This window comes from Gekko japonicus, unplaced genomic scaffold, assembly GCF_001447785.1.
Source record: "Gekko japonicus isolate JY-2015 unplaced genomic scaffold, Gekko_japonicus_V1.1 scaffold1161, whole genome shotgun sequence".
In the NCBI taxonomy this organism is placed as follows: Eukaryota; Metazoa; Chordata; class Lepidosauria; order Squamata; family Gekkonidae; genus Gekko; species Gekko japonicus.
The window spans coordinates 150,291-166,736 of NW_015171538.1; the positions used below are offsets into that span (position 1 = coordinate 150,291).

A 16,446-nucleotide genomic window follows, 5' to 3' on the forward strand; every position below is an offset into this window, starting at 1 on the left:
TCAGGAAACTTGCATGTGAACTCGGAGGCAGTTCAGTTTGAGATGCACTAGGGAATTTTCTGTTGCTTTTCTTTGTTTGGCTACCATTTGTAATGCCAGGTGTTTTACTTCTGAACCAAACCCCATTGTTTTTTCTTGTTGAGTGTGAGTGTGCACATTCAGTTCCAGCCCAATTGCAGCAATGTCCAGCTGTTCCAGTATAAACTAGCTAGCTGCACAGAGCTATCTATTGCATTGGCTTTTGGACAATTCCTAATTACTTTGGTCTGATTTGATTATGTTGGCTTCCCAACATAGAGCTGCTTTCTTGTATGTTGGTTATTAACCACTTGTGTTTTTTTTGTTTTGCTTTTTCTGCTTCTAATGTAGCCTTTTGTTTAAAAGGTTTTAAGATTCTGCTGGAGTATAATGTCTCAGACTTGGTTGCTCATAAGAACATACAAACATAAGAGAAGCCAATGTTGGATCAGGCCAATGGCCCATCCAGTGCAACAGTCTGTCACACAGCGGCCAAAAATACCAGGTGCCATCAGGATGTCCACCAGTGGGACCATCTGGGAAGCACTCTCCTTTTGATAATGGAGGCAGTGCCAAGGAAATTGCGGGGAGGGTGGGGCAGAAATGTAATAATAAATAAAAAAAATAAAGAGAAGGGGTGGTGGTGGTCTGGGCCTCCTTGTCAAGGACCACCAAAAACTAGGCTGGTGGCAACAGATTACTGTACCACATTCATACACAGTTACCTAGAGTGGGCGGAAGTGTAAAGGTGGTGCAGATTGGTCTGCCACTCCCAAAAGGGGTTCCTCAGTTTATCCTCTCCCACTCCAAGCACCATGTTACTGCTACAGCCACTAGTTTAGTGGGAAGTAAGAAAGATTGATACGAATGCAGAAAGAACAGGTTCATCAATGGCTGTTAGCCATTCTTAGCAAAACACATGGAATTCACTGTCACAGGAGGTGGCGGTGGCTACAAGCATGGACAGCTTCAAGAGGGAACTGGATAGATATATGGAGCAGAGGTCCATCAGTGGCTATTAGCCACAAGATATAGATAGGAACTCACAGGCTGGGGCAAGTGATGCTCTGTATTCTTGGTGCTTGGAGGGGGACAGTGGGAGGGCTTCTAGTGTCCTGGCCCCACTGCTGGACCTCCTGATGACACCTGGTATTTTTGGCCACTGTGTGACAGAGTGTTGGACTAGATAGGCCATTGGCCTGATCCAACATTGGCTTCTCTTATGTTCTTATGTTCTTTTAACCTCCATGTTCAGGGGCAGTAACCCTCTGAATACCAACACTGGGGAGGAACAATGGGGGGCTTTTTGGATGAGTATGTCTGACCACTGTAGAAACAGGATGCTAGACTAGATGGACGGCTGGTCTGATCTAGCATGGCTACTCTTATTTTCTTATCGGTGTGCTGCCATTGCTGTAACACAGAATATCCAAACTACTTTACTTCAGTACTGTGGCAGATGTGATGGTTGAAAATCCAGTCCCCTGTGCTAGTCTTTGATCTCTGTGATCTTTAATATTTTGAATTTGAGCAATTTGCTTTTTTGAATAAATAGGAGGGATGAAAATGGCACTGGGAGCTGAACTCTTGGGTTGGTAACTTTAGTGCTTGTTGATACAGTAAGAGAAGCTGTAGCCCTTTGTTAATATACTTAACACTATTAACTTGGTTAGTGTGAAAAGTGTAGCCATACCCTTAAATTGTTATCATAGTTTCTTGGATGATTGAATATTGTTTCTTCTTGTAGATGAACAGAGAATTTCTGAGAACTCTGGAGTGTGGGACCAAAACCAAATAACTGTCATGGCAACAAGAATATACTCAAATAAAACATTAGGGAATTTATGACTTGGAACAAAGGCCCTAGGCTTAACTTTGGTTTGGCTGGGTTTTGCCTTTCTGTATTGCAAAGTTTTCTTAATGGATATAGTGTTCTGTTTCATATTGTGGGAGAGTAACTTGAAAGCTGTAATAATGGCTATTTTAGTCTCTTGGGTAAAAAAATCTCCAATAACAGATCAACCTCCCCCCTCCTCCTGCTGTGCATTTACTAGAACAAGCCTTTGAAGTCTTCCAGTGATGTCTTTAGAATAAATATCTTGAAAATTAAAATATTCTGCTCTGGCCCATCCCCAACTGATGGGAAGCTCCAGTCTGTCCTGAGGTACTCAACAGCTTCATTTCACCTTGCCGCTCAAAGCTGACTTCTTTTCTTGCCCAGACTTCTCTTTCTCTGGTTTTTCACTTTCAACTCTCCAGTTTTAGATTCTCTCTCTCCAGCCATCTGCAGGAAGGTACACAAACAGCTGCTCTTCACAGGAGATTTTAGTTACAAACTAAGTCCAGTAATGAGGAATGCACTAATTCTGTTGTAAAACAGTGTTCCTAGGGTGTGGTTTTCTAATGCAAGTACCTACATCTACACCTGAACCCTAAATTTATATTGTGTATAGCCAACCGCTATATACAATAAACTTACTTAATACATCCACACCTGTGTATCTTGTAAGCATGGGATTTTCTCTTCTTCCCATTGACCTTAGAAACTGCCTTACATGGGAACTTGGTTCTGTAAACTGTTTTCTAACCTGAGACTGGAAGTGTGTGCTAGTGTTTGTGTGTAAATAAGGGAAATGAGCTGGTGATGGTTTTCCATTGTATGTTTCTGAATGGCTTAATGTTGCTTCTGTTATTACTACTGTTTCATGCTTCCTGTTAACGATTCATTTTCAGTGAGGTCTGAATATCTTCAAACCAAATTTCAGTTAAGTTCATAGATTTACAGACTACATTAACCCCAAAGCTATATTTATTTAGGATATTTTAATCCCACTTTTCACCCATGCTGGGACCTTAAACCAGTTTACAGAATGAAAGAGGCAACAAAATATACTATTTGCAAAAACATGTATGCTAACTTTAATATCATTTTTAAGCAAGTAATGAGTCACAAGGATGTCCCAAACTTGGGTGATGGTTCCCCTGGCACATGCAGATGAAGCATGGCTGCTGCTGATTAGAGATTAGCTAATAAGGTAGATTCTTAAGGTAGATTCTTTTTGTGTTGCTTACCAGAATGTCAACAGGAATGCATGGATGCTATCTGGGAATTTGTGTTCCTATAATAACTCAATCAAGGAAGCCATGGCCTTCAGTTTGTAAGACCTGAGCAGTATTGTCAGTGATAGGACATTTTGGAGGTCATTAATTCATAGTGTTGCTGTAAATTGGAAGTGTCTGGGAGTCGGGGGGGGGGAGAACCAGGAAGAGGCAGACAGGCACCTGTATGCCACTGTTCTCTGCCATCAGGAGCAGCATATCCAGTCACTGGAAGGCTCTGAGGAAGCTTTGCAAGCCCCGCACCGACCAGCTCCATGCCAGAATGACACTGTGGAAGGTCAGGGCTACTAATGAGGCCCCTTGATGGGCAAGTCCCTCTAAGCCAGGCTGGTGTCTGCTCCACCTGTTTTCTAGGAATCCCGATTTAAAGCTAAAAATACAATGTTGTAAATTGCACACATCAGATTAAAATAATGAATGCTGAGTTCATATTTCCAGAAGCGAATATAGGGGAAATACAGTGAGAGAAATTCTTTCATCCCAAAGTGCATTTCTTACATTTAGGCAGAGGAACCTGTTCTAATAGATAGCTGTATACTGGTTGTTTGGCCAAATCCTTTTCTCTGTCTTAGTTCCTGCTCTGTATAAGGGAATTAACTGTACCTATGGACTGGTTGTGTTTAAGGATTTTCTGCCACAAACTTGCTCCTTGGCCTTGGACGTTACTCTCAGTACCTATCACAGAGGGAGATATTAGGGCTTTGGTGGGATTACCTGAATGTGGGAAGGCTTAGAAGGGTGAAGCTTTAAGGACTGCCACTTCTGGGGGCCACCAACCTCCACTGATTATTGGCCTGGAACTTGATTTCCAGAACTATCAAGAGAGGCCATGTTATGAAATACTTTTTGAGATATATCAAAGACAGAACTAATATAGCCTCATTATTCATACAGACTATTCTGTATAAACATTATTCTGTATAAACAAGTCCAAAGTACAGCAGGTAGGGTTGCCAACTCCATGTTGGGAAATACCTGGAGATTTTGAGGGCGAAGCCTGGGGGGGGGCAGGGTTTGGGGTGTATGGGGGGAGGACCTCAGTAGGGTATAATGCTCTAGAGTCCACCCTTTAAAGCAGCCATTTTCTCCAGGGGAACTGATGTCTGTCATCTGGGCATCAACTGTAATAATGGGGAATCTCAAGGCCCCCCTCCCGCCAAGGCTGGCAACCCTAGTGGCAGATTTTTGACGTTTTCACTTTGCGGGGAGGGACCTATCCCAGAATAAGGTGGTTCAAATGAGAAGTTTAACAATGAGGCTGTATTAGTTCTGTCTTTAATATATCTCAAAATGTATTTCATTACATGGCCTGTCACTGTTGTATGCATCACAGCCCCTTGTGAATCGTCGTGTCTCCAGCATCTATCATTTTAAAGATACATCTGTGCTTCCCCAGAACTGCCCAAACCTCTTCCTGTCACAGGAGGTGGTTTGATGATGCATACTTGATCATTCGAGCATTTGAGTAACTTCTGTACTCTTTCTTCAAGAAAATCTACTGTGCATTTTATTATTACTACATTTGTGAGCATTTATTACTGTCTTTGTTTTCAAGGTGCTTGTTCTTACAGCCAGTGGCGGTCTTGTATGAGAGAGCATTCTGCTGAGATAGAGTCCTGTGGAAGTGGAATTCCTTCATGATGCTGAGAAATGGAGTGCTGGAGTGTACACGATAGGGTTGTCAGCCTCCAGGTGGGGCCTGGAGATCTCCTGCTTTTACCACTGATCTCCAGCTGACAGAGATCAGCTCCCCCAGAGAAAATGGCTGCTTTGAAGGGTGGACTCTGTGGCATTGTACCATGCTGAAGCCCCTCCCCTCCCCAAACCCTGCCCTCTCCCAGACCCACCCCCAAAGTCTCCATGTATTTTCCAGCCCAGACCTGGTGTCAAACTCGAGATCTCATTTGCCATGGTTCACAAAGATCCTGGGTCTGCAAGAGTTTGGAATTTCAGAGGGTGTGTGTGTGAGTGCGAGAGTGTGAGAATAGCTCTGTTGTAGTGGCAGTGACATTTACACACTGCCTATGCTTGCTTTGAGGAGCTGTTGTGGCTCAAGTGGTTAAAACGCTGAACCCCAGACTGTGGAAGGTCAGTAGTTCAGCAGTTCAAGACCTGAGTTGCCACATGACGGAGTGAGCTCCCGTCTCTAGTTCCAGCTCCTGCCAACCTAGTAGTTCGAAAGCAAGAAATTGCAAGTAGATAAATAGGTACCACTTTGGTGGGAAGGTAACAGCATTCCGTGCGCCTTGGTGTTTAGTCATGCCGGCCACATGACCATGGAAACATCTTCAGTCAGCGCTGGCTCTTTGGCTTTGAAACGGAGATGAGCACCACAATCCTAGAGTCGGACTCGACTGGCTTTTGAGCAAGGGAGCCTTTACCTTTACCTTTATGCTTGCTTTGCTGTCTTAGGTAACCTAACGGTAGATTTAAAAGAGGGGGCTGGAGTGCGTGAAAGTTAGGTGGGATGACTGGGGAGTATGATTGGACTGGACCAAAGGGGGGGGGGTTGTTTAAACCCTGTATATCTTTGGATTTTGGCACCAGAACTTTAGTTAAGACACAGCAACAGTCTTCACTTGGAACATCTTTATTTCTCAATAAACAAATCACTGCCAGAGAGTGTTGTTGAGAGTAACTTTGTCCAGGAGTTTGACACCTGGCAACCCTAGTACATGCACAACTATTGAATAATGAGCAGGGGTTTAGCAGCATTTTCTTTTCCTGAATAAACTGCTATTGTAATCAATTGTGTGAGGTAGATGTACCGGATAACTGAATCCAGGATACTATTGCCCAAGGTTATCTAGTGACTTTACGACTGACATGGGGCCTGAATTTCATTCCCCAGTTCCACATAGACTTACCACGTTATTTAATATTGAAATATAGTGTTCACTAACAGATACAACCATAATAGTAATCTTGATTTAATATATTACAAGGACAGTGCATTTTTTTAAAGTTCTGTTAATGTTCTGATGTAACTATTTCTTACAGTCTCACAATATGTTCCTTATTTCAGGCTTCTTCTGGGTGGCTACTCTAATAGAATGCTAACTTCTGGGTGGATTACGTTCAATTTATGTAGCTCCCATTTTATTATTGGGGCATGACTAGATATATTTTTAGTGCTTTTAGAAAATCTGGAATCTTTTTGGTTGATTTCAGCTCTAAACCATTTCCAGACTTGTGGAAATTTGTTAATATTAAAGGCTGTGGTTTCCAAGATTAATATAAAAGACAATAATTTCTTTTTTTATTAAAAACATTCCCAATTCGATATGATTTGGTTTCTTTAAATCTGTGTATTCAAAATAACTTTCCTTCTTGAACTAAATTTTGAATTAACTTGTTTTGAATGTTTTATGAAAGTGTTGACATTAAATATATCGAATATGTTCTTGTTATTTCTTGTCAGTCAGATACATGGATGAAGGAGAAACATGTACACAGCTAAAAGTATTGGAATGCAGCAAGGTACCTGGTAGTGTTGCCGTGCCATCCATCCATTTTAAAACTAGCTAAGTCATTGGCTGCAGTAAAAAAACAACAACTTACAAAACACTTGTGACTCTATGCCATTCAGTTTCGAAGATGGTTTGTGATCACAGTCACAGTGGTACATAGTCTTCTAGCATTTTAGGAGTCTCTTGTTGAATTCTGTTCTTTGTGAATAGTACTGAGATACTGGCATCTGAATCTGATATGTTTATGGAAAGAAAGTAATTTCCCACCTTCAGTTTCCTACGGCGTGTATATAGTTGTTTGATAATAATTAAGTGTTGTCAAGTCACAGCTGACTCAGGGCAAACCCTCATGGGGCTTTAAAGGCAGGAGTTGGTTTTCCATTATCTGCCTCTGTGTAGCAACCCTGCACTTCCTTGATGGTCTCTCATCCAAGTATTATCCAAGACCAACCCTGTTTAACCTTCCAAGCTCTATTCAGTTCATTAATACTAGGCTATAAAAGGTCTATACAATTCATTGGAAAAACTTCACTGTAAGTATTTCTAAAGATAATCAAGCAGTTCCTCCATTTACAGAAGGTTTTTAATTGAGGTTTCATATGACAAATACTTCAGTTATTGTATTTTTAAAACCCCACACTACTTTTCTGAGTAGACAGGGGGCTGTTAATTTATTGCTGAGTATTCAAATGCAGTCTCCCTTTTTGAATAGGGGATGAAACTGTGTTTAAGGAAGTGTTCACGCACCAGATATAAAAGGCTACTGCTACTAAGGATAGCTTAAGAATGGTTAGTTTTCATAAAGCAGGACCACCTGCTTTCTGCTGCTTGTTTTGTTTGGCTACTGTCTACAGAAAGCTTATTTCCCAGGCTTTTTACAAGGAAAAGAGGGATGTTTTACAACATAATCTGTATGATTTATGGATGGAGGGGGAAGAAGAGCCTTTTAGTGTAATGGGTTCAATCTTGCCTTCTGCTGGAGGAGCCACTGTTGTGTTGTGAATGAGGAGCAGAGGTGGGTCTAGTTATTACTGTAAAAAACCTGGGGTTAGCTCAGCCTTGCACTTCTGAATTGGGACCTCATTTGGAAAGGACAGCCAATGTGACTGTGTTCTGCACAAAGAGTTGCGTTGCTTGTGTCCACAGTTTCCTTTGTGCCTTTCCAGATGGTGCCATTCTGCTTTGAAAATGTGTCTTCCATTTTAGGATTGTGGTGGGATAGAGTTGGCAGATCTAGGTTGGGGGAAGCTCCTGGAAATTTGAGGGTAAAGCCTTGGGAGGTCAAGGACCCCACAGGGGTGCGATCCTATAGAGTCCACCCTCCAAAGCATTTGTTTTCTCCAGGGGAACTGATCTCTGTAGTGTGGAGATAAGCTATAATTCCAGGTGATCCCCAGGTAGGGATGGGCACGAACCAGTTCACGAACTAAAATTTGGCCCAAACTTGGCTGGTTCAGAGTATACAAACCACTGTTCGGGGAAGGTGCCTTCCCCAAACATTTACCATACTTATGGCCATTTCAAAGGGGAGAAACAAAACTGAAGGGTTAAATGGCTGCGAGCCATTTAAAACAGCTGACAGGTGGACTGCCGAACTGTTAGGTTTAAATGGTAAAAAGCCATTAAACCCTTTGGTTTTACTCCCCCTTAGAAGGGGAAAGTGAAACCGATAGGTTTAATGGCTACCAGCCATTTAAACTAACAGCTGACTGGTGGTGCTGCTCAGCTGTTAGGTTTAAATGGCTGTAAGCCATTAAACCCCTTGGATTTGCTCCCCCTTTTGAAGCGGGGGAAGCAAAACTGATGGGTTAAATGGTTGTCAGCCGTTTACCACTTCACGGATGTCCCCGCCTTTCTCCTGGCCCTGGTGAGCCACAGCTGAGAGAAAGGTGGAACTGTACTCACTGGACCAACTTGGTTTGGGTGGGGCACTTTTGGGTTGGTTCAGGGTTTGAACCAAACCACTTTTTGTGGGTTTGTGCCCATCCCTATCCCCAGATTCCACCTGGAGCCTGGCATACCTACTTCCATTAGTAATTCCTTCCACTTGCCTAACAACCAATTTGAAGTTCAAGTTTAGAACAAACAGGCGCTGATAAATTTTCCTGACATGTTTAGTTTACAATTACAAACTGTCCTGTTCAATGTAAATATTTGTGATAACGCCACACATACATACTTCCACTGTATTACAAAGAAGTGTTCCTAACATGTGTGGGGCAATCCATAATTATGCAGAGGTTTTTGTGGCCTTTGTTCTCTTTGAAAGGTTTGGAATTATTTAAACCTTTTTGGATTTTCAAAAAAGGGTATGTGGTTCTTCAGCATCTTTGTACTTGTAATTAATTCAAAGGTGAGATGAGGGCACCAGTTATTCCATCTCTGTGCTGTTTAAACAAAATACTTACAATAATAGCAGCTAAAATGTGACGGTTGATGTTTCTAGGACAGCTATTTAATGTTTAATTTGCACCAACAATGTGATTAATTGGCACTGTAGAATTTTTATCCCTATTGTCAGTAGAACTGAATTTGCTTAGATTAACTGGGATGTGGGCTATGATTTGGTCAGTGCTAAATATAGGCAGTATATTATTCACCTACCATTTCATCCTTCATCCAGGAGCTCAGTGCAGTAAGCATAGTTCTCCCCCCACATTTTATCCTCACAGCAGTCCTGGGAGGAAGGTTAATAGGGTTGCCACCCTTCAGGTGGTGGCTGGAGAGCTGGGATTACAACTGATCTCCAGACTACAGAGATTAGTTCATCTGGGGGAAATGACCACTTTGGAAGGTGAACTCTATGGCATTGTACCCCATTGAAGACTCTTCCCTCTCCAACCCCACCCTCTTCAGGCTCCACCCCCCCCAAATCTCTAGGTGTTTCCCAACCCAGATATGGCAACCCTTAAGGTTGGACAGAGAGAAAATTAATGATTCATTCATCCATTGAGCTTCACAGGACAGCGGGGTTTGAACTGGGATTTCCCAGGTCCTCGTCCATTCCAGCACTCTAATTAGTGATGGGCACGGAGTAGACCATGGATATAATTTTTCCATGCACTGGGGCCTAATTCATGGTCCGTGAGCCTGTTCTGTGCCATCTAGCCAACATGGACCTCCCACTAGTCCAAGACCCTGCCAGGGGGTTTGTAAGGTCCGTGTCAGTGAGTCTTGCAAAAGCCATTTAAAACACATTCCCTTTAAATGGCTTTTGCAAAGCTGCACGGCATGTGAGTGAGTGCCGAGCAGCGACTTTACCCAATTCCAGTTCCGTTTGAACTGGAATTGCTTTGTAAACTGAGTGGTGTCATGGACCAAACAGACCACTACGAGGTCCATTAAATGTGGAGGTTCATGGTCCAGGGGTTTGTGAACCCCATGGACCTCTGAATCTCAACAGACTGCTGATTTTGTGGACTTTGTCCACCCCTAACTCAAATCACTACAGAATCCTTCAAGTTGCATGTGCCACATGATTGGATTTGGTGATCCTTCCTACACATAATTTCTTAAGTATGCATAGCAATGAAGTTGCTCTCTATCCAAGAAGGGTCATAGAAAACTTACCAGTTTAGATTCTATAAGAATATTTTATGAGTGGGTTTAATTTTCCAATTTTAGCTCCCCTCTTCTTTTGCTTTGACAGGGAACAGATCAGCATGAAGTCAGAGTTCAGGAATGTTAGGGATTTCCTGAACGAAGTAGTGTTATTTGTATACCAGGCGCCTGCTTTCAGCTGTAGCAGAAGAGAGCTGGTTTTATCATTTCATTTACTTAGATTAACGAAAACGATATTTGGATATTTTTTAAGATGTGGCTTTTTAAAACATTTTTGTTGCTTGCTTATCTTTGTATGGCCATTTCCACATGGGTTATCTGTTTCAGGTTCAGTGCTGATGAGAAGACTCCCCCCCCCCATGTTTTCCCACAGCATTTTGGTACATTTGCGTACCTCCCAGTAAAGCCTGGATGGCTTCCATGTAGGTAGGAAAGTTCATGATGGGCCCTTTCCCTCCCTGTTCTTTTTTTAGGGGGGGGGGGTTGCGCTCCTTGTTTAAGAATTGGCAATTGATATATTGTCGTAACACCATAACAACATATGGTAACAGGTTCTTTGACTTCCCCGCTTTCTTATGTTAAAGAAAGTCTCCTTTGCAGCGAGATCTGTACAAGAGAGAAGGATGGAGATTTGCTTTTTAAAAAAAAATGAAAGAAAGCTGAGAAGCTTTCAGAGAAGCTGTTAGACCTATTGGTATAACACTTTATTGGTATAATAATATTCAATTGCTGAGTTTTTAAAGAATTGAAAAATCCCCAATGGCCGGTGAACGGGGATCTGGTGGCAGACTGGGGCAGGGAAGCTGTTGGGAAACCTGGCACATGTGCTGTATCAGCAGCGTACCAGTAATGGGGAAACTTTTGCTGTTCATACCGGTAAGGTATAAAGAGCAACCTGAAGGAATGAGATAAAATTTTGAAGTAAAAAGCTTATGCTCAAGTTTCATCATATTTTTTCTAAGCACATAAGATTTCCATTGTGGGCAGGTCTAATATTGCAACAAGGGTGACATTTTATATACCAGCAGTGACAATCCACGTATTACAGTGAAGTTCAGAAGGAAGTAGCATGGTGAACAGAAGGAGCACGCATCAGGATTTAAATGCCCAGAGAACAATTAATGTATTTCAAGAATAACCTCTGACTCAAAATGTGAAGGGACCCTCTGACGTCAGCTTGCACAATTTTTCCTTTTTTATGCAAATATTTTTAAACAGATGAAGGCCATCTAATTTTAGAACCTAACAAAGGTTAGTAAAATGTGAAAAGAGGGCCAATATTAAAAACTAAATGTAGAAAATATATAGAAAAAGATACACGTATTTATTAATTACAAATTTTAAAACATATATAAGGGCCCATTCACATCAAATATATAAATAACATGGCAATACACTTGGGCTTAAAGACCTGACGCATTTCGGTCTGCATAGGCCTTCCTCAGAGGTCAAACAATTGAGTGGCAAGATAGCTATATCTTTTTCTATATATTTTCTACATTTAGTTTTTAATATTGGCCCTCTTTTTCACATTTTGCTAACCTTTGTTAGGTTCTGAATTTTAGTGTTCAGGTTTTTTGCCCTTTCTGTCCCTGCTTGGCCATCTAATTTTATCCTTTAATTATATGTGTATTTATTTTTAACATTTCTATCCTGACCTTTGGTGACTTGCTGTCAAGGCTTAATGTTCCTAAAAAACAGCCAAGTCCTAGTTGCAGATCAGTTCAGTTTCTTACTCTCTCCTTCTGCTGAATAGCTTTTTTTTTTTTTTTTTACAGAAAATGCAAGGAAATGGCCAGGTAGCAGTTGACCAGGCAGTCTGATGTAATGGAGGTTGTTCTCTGTTTTGTGTAGGATGGTTAGTTACTATGCAGTGTTAGAATTCTATTGATTAGCATTTCCAACATTGGCCTATTACGCACACACAGCTTACTGCAGATTTTCTGAGCAGTCAATCATTTAAGTTTCACTTTGTTTTCTGTGCCTGCCTTATGCAACATTATTTTTCTCCAATGTATTTATTCTGCAGCTATAACAAAAACCCACAGTTTTCTTAATTGGGATGGGAAAGTCACTTGTGATGCATGGGGGGTGTTGTCCAAAGTTTTTAAAATTTACACAGCTGCCCTAGCGCAGCTGCACTGTAGCATCAAGTAAGTGTCTTCCATTTAAATTCTCATGGTTCAGTTCCTTGAATGAAAAGGAGCACAAAGAAACCCAGGGAAAGGGGGAAAATAATCTTGAAACTGACAAAACTACTTTTGAAACTGACTAGAGCAGCTGTGTGGCCCCGTTTTCCATATTGCCAAGCTCTAGGGGATTCTCTGTTGTGTTATCCACTGTGAAAAATGGGAAATGGTCACCTCCCTCTGCCATCCCCCTCTTTCATTGCCATACAAGGATGACTCATGCCCAGAGTGGAGAAACATATCCACTAGACCCTGGCGACAGATGGGGGAGTGGAATGAATAGGGGAGCTGTGAGGACGCTGAGATGGGAGGGGGGAGAGTGCTTGTTGAACAACTTGGCTGGCCCCTTCTGTGCACACATATACACACACACACACACACTGGCTGAGCACTGGATGCTGTGCCTGCTGCTTGATCGGTGGCCAGTGACCTGATGCTGGTGTCTCCCCCCTTTCAGAGCTTGCCAAGGAGGCTGCTTGGAGAGCTACCAGAGAAGCACATTTAGCAAAAGAATTGCAGGGGATCACAAACTCTTGCACAACTTTTAAAGTTTTCCCTTGTCGTTTCAGTGATCCGAGACTAGCAATAGTCTCATTTCACTAGTCTCATAAATTAAAACAACAAGGGAAAAATGTATAAATGGAGCATGTATGCGAAGGGGGGAGGATGGTGGAAGGTGCCAAATGGGTGAAATGATGTGGGCGGGAGAGTGGGCTTCGAAGGGCAGCAGAATGATGGCAAAATGGTGTTGGGGGGAATCTGTGCATTTTTTAATTAACTTTGGCATGGAAGCAAAACAAGGAAAAATTCGGCACAAAAGTGATCTCAGAAAACCCGGGAAAACAGTGCCCAGAAAGTGAACTGAATGCTGAAGGGAAGAAAATCAAAGCTGAATGAAAAAGAAAGCCTGATGGACGTGCACGGTGAAAGCAAGGGGAAACACCCACGTGTAGTAGGCCATCAATAAATGTTGCTCTCATTTTAAAAGAGAACATTCAATTAATTTCGCTTTATTTTGAAGGCAGAACTATGAAGTTGGTTAGGTAGAGAGAGAGCGACTGGCTCAAGCCCATTCAGTGAGTTTCATGGTGAGTGGGGATTTTAACCTGGTTCTCTTAGTTCCTAGTCCAACACGGTTAATTGCTATGCCATGTTGTTGCTTATGAAACCCTTTCCTTAGGAGCCCCATGTGCCTGTCCCCAAGGGCTGCTGCTGAGGGTTGAAGGAAAAATCCAATTTTCTGTGGTTTACATTTGTTTCAGTATGTATCCTTACAGTCTTGCACCCATATTCTAAAAGTTTCTATGTCTTTGAGAGCATATGTTTCTTTCATCGTATGTTCAGCATTCCAAGCAGCATTAAGCTTCTTAATTATTTTTCTTTCAAGTGTATAGGTGTGCTTGCATATGAAAATACTGTAGTTTGGAATCCTAATCCTAACTATTTAAAGCTTTAAACTATTTAAAACTAGTTAAAAAGATAAAGGTTTCCCTTGGCACCATGGGACTGAGGGAGAGCACTGAGTGGGGATATTTGTATGCATTCTTTTGCATGCCATGTCAGGTAATGTATGAACTACTGCCAGCACTTTATGATTTTATGATTTTATTGTATCTGTATCGTAATTGTATTTGAACTGTTTCAAATGATTTTATGTGAATTTTATTGGTGCCTATATACCAGCTAATGTAAGCCGCCCTGAGCCTGCTTGTGGGGAGGGCGGGGTATAAATTGAATCAATCAATAAATAATAAATAAATATTAAATAATAAATAAATTGCTTGAGAGCTAGTCGAATCCAACTCTAAGGGGCGGTGCTCATCTCCATTTCCAAGCCGAAGAGCCAGTGCTGTCCGAAGATGTTTCCGTAGTCATGTGGCCGGCATGACTAAACACTGAGGCGCACGGAACGCTGTTACCTTCCCACCGAAGCAGTACCTATTTATCTACTTGCAGTGTCTTGCTTTCAAACTGCTAGGTTGGCAGGAACTGGGGCCAGAGACAGGCGCTCACTCCATCACACGGCACTAGGCTCTTGAACTGCCAAACTACACACCTTCTGGTCTGCAGTTCAGCGTCTTAACCTCTGAGCCACTGCGGCCCTAACTATGGAGTTACTTCCACATTAAAAGTTCTTGATTCCTATTTTCACTGTGTGCGTATATGTCTTAACCCATAGCTGACTGGTTTTTCCTGTTTGTTTTTGTATTTTAATGGAAATAGTAGTTTTCTTTTTCTTTTGACAGCATCACCCAAAGTTTTGTAAACATTTTGTGAATTTTGCTCTGCTGTGCTCTCTCTATGCTTTTCTACAAACTGAGAAAGATGCAGCAGCTGAAACCCTATAGTCCATTTTTATAGTTTGGTTACTCTAACATTCTGTTGTAGTCTAGCAAAAGGGGTGGCTGTCTCTAGCATGTCCTGTTTGTGAGTTTTTCAGAGGCACCGAAGCCACTTTACTGCAGATGCCCTACTCATCCTTCAAGTGATTTTGACGTTCTGATGGCAGTTGAGACTATGATTCTGGTCTGTTAGTGCTGATAAAAGAAACTGGTCTGCATAAAGCATTTTCTAGATCATATCTCAGGAATCTGCATCTGGTATAATGAGCAGCGTTTGTAGTCTGTGTTTTATAGAAACTGTTTAAAATAGATTTTGGTGGTTGCTTCTCCAAATTTCATAACTGCAGGTACTCTTTTTATTTGTCTTTATTTTTATTTTATTTTATTAGATTAGGTTTATATACCACCCTCCCCAAATAGGCTTGTTGTCTTGTTGTCATTAAGATTTACCCCTCATTTTGGTAAAGTCAAAGTGGCATGTACATAGACAGTGGACCAGCATCATTAAAGACTATAAAATTTACAAAGTAATTTCTAAAAAGCACCTTCACTTTTGTTTTTGTTGGAAATATTTATGACCTGCTTTTCTAAAAGTCTCGAAGTTTGCACAAACATTTTATGTAGATGTTAATAGAAATGAGCATATTTGACTAATTAAAACTTTTGTTTCTGAAGAAAAGCTAATCAGCTTTCTTAAAATGCAGTGCAAGCATATGCATCTTGTACACATAGTTGGCTGCTGCTGCTGCGGCATACCTTTTCTTTCACCCTTAGTTAGGCTTGCCAGCTCAGGGTTGGGAAATATTTATCTTTATTTATTATTAATTAGATTTCTATTCCACCCCTTCCCAAATATCCAATTGGGTATATAAATTCGATATATAAATATATAATGTATAAGGTAATAAAAGCAGACACTGGCCATTCATTAATAATCAATAAAATATAAAGAAGTAGATAAGTTCCAAGAGGACCAACAGAACAAGATCAGGAGAAGGCCTCCCTGAACGATACTGACTTGTAAGCCCTGCAGAAGCTCGAACCACAGGGCTCGAACCACGTTTGGCAAGGCATTCCGCCGGCATGGGGCCAAGGTAGAAAAGGCGTCCTGGTGGTAGCCTAACGGACCTCTCAGGGTCCTGGCACCACCAACGAGTTGTATGATGATGAGCACAATGTACGAAGGGGATTATGGCGAGAGAGCCGGTCGCTCAGATATGACAGTCCCAGACTGTTTAGGGCTTTAAAGGTGAGTGCCAGCACCTTGAACTTGAGCTGGAAATAGATAGGTAGCCAGTGTAGCTGCAGCAGCACAGGATGGATATGTGCATCCCAGGCTACACCAGCCAACAATCTGGCGGCTGCATTCTGAACTACTCGAAGCTTCCGGAGCAGCCTCAAGGGTAGCCCAGGAGACTCTGAGGGCGAAGCCTGAGGAGGGCAGGGACTTCAATGGGATATAGAGCCAGAGAGTCCACCATACAAAGTGGCCATTTTCTCCAGGTGAACTGATCTCTGTTCCCTGGAAATCAGCCATTACCTAGAGATTGACAACCCTACCCTTACCTCCTGATTCTTCTTTGCCTACATCATATGTCCCTCTTTACTCTGAAAACATACCTTAATAAAATGGTATGGTCTATTCCAGGCATAATGAGATTCAGAAACTTAAGCAGGAAACTTCTGCTTTTTTCCCTTTCATCTTTGTGTTTCTAGTTAACATCCAGCATGACTGCTCTACCCAGA

The 16,446-nt window shown here is 41.8% G+C and overlaps 1 protein-coding gene across 1 annotated transcript in view; it reads left to right on the plus strand.

Moving 5' to 3' along the window:
* Positions 1-16,446, plus strand: part of MED12L (mediator complex subunit 12 like) — a 240,815-nt gene that overhangs the window by 41,621 nt on the left and 182,748 nt on the right.